A 936-nucleotide genomic window follows, 5' to 3' on the forward strand; every position below is an offset into this window, starting at 1 on the left:
CCCCTGATGGCGTCCCGGGGGGGGGAGGTTTCGCTGCCCCCCCCCCGGGAGGGATGTGGTACCCGCTGCGTCCCGGGCTGGAGCATCGCGCCACGCTCGGGTTTTTCTGGGTGTATTTCTCGCTCCGGGGCCGCGGTGGTGACACCTGATGGTTTTAAGCCCGTTGTTGTTTGCCTGGGCTCTATAGGGAGCTGCTTTACCGTATGGAATATATACATATATATATATATAGGATGGCAAAAGTTGCTGCAATTAAAATGGCTTAAAATCCCTGGTGCGAGCTCGCCGGCCGGGATCCTGCTTTCCAGTGGCGTCGCGCGGAGCGTTTTCCATGTTTTGGGGGTTTTCTTGCTTTTGCTTTATTGGAAGCAACTGGTTTGAACGGCCGTCGAGCGTAAATCCCAGGCTGGGGAGGGCGGGGGGCCCGGCCGGCCGCCGGATTATATACATATCCCCGTGTTTGGCCGGCGGCCGGGTGCCGGATAAAGGTTATATTCCCAATTTGTCACTTTTGGTATTATTACATTTTGGAGACGAGGCACGACTGGCCACGATCCCAAATACCGGCGAGGAATAAGGAATAATTAAAAGGGAGAGGGGTTGGGATTTGTAGAAAACGGCCGCTAATGATGATTTAATGAATCCCAGAAAGGGGGATTAATTAAAAGGGGCTGGGAGAGGAGCTGATGTTGCATCCTGGTTTTGGACCCGGGCTGATGTTGAGCCTGGAAAAGGGCTGGAGGGATGAGTGGGGATGGGGAAGTCGTGGATCGGGGCCGAATCCCACCGGATTGGGGCGTTTCTGTGTGGAGCTGAGCCCCGGGCGCTGAGCAAGCGAGGGGCGTCACGGTGGGGGTAAGCTTGGGGGTGCTGGGAGGATTTTGCGGGCGCACGTCACGTCTCGACGCGAGCGGGAGGGCTCTTGGAGCCGAATTT

This window comes from Pygoscelis adeliae, unplaced genomic scaffold, assembly GCF_000699105.1.
Source record: "Pygoscelis adeliae isolate BGI_AS28 unplaced genomic scaffold, ASM69910v1 Scaffold690, whole genome shotgun sequence".
NCBI lineage: Eukaryota > Metazoa > Chordata > Aves > Sphenisciformes > Spheniscidae > Pygoscelis > Pygoscelis adeliae.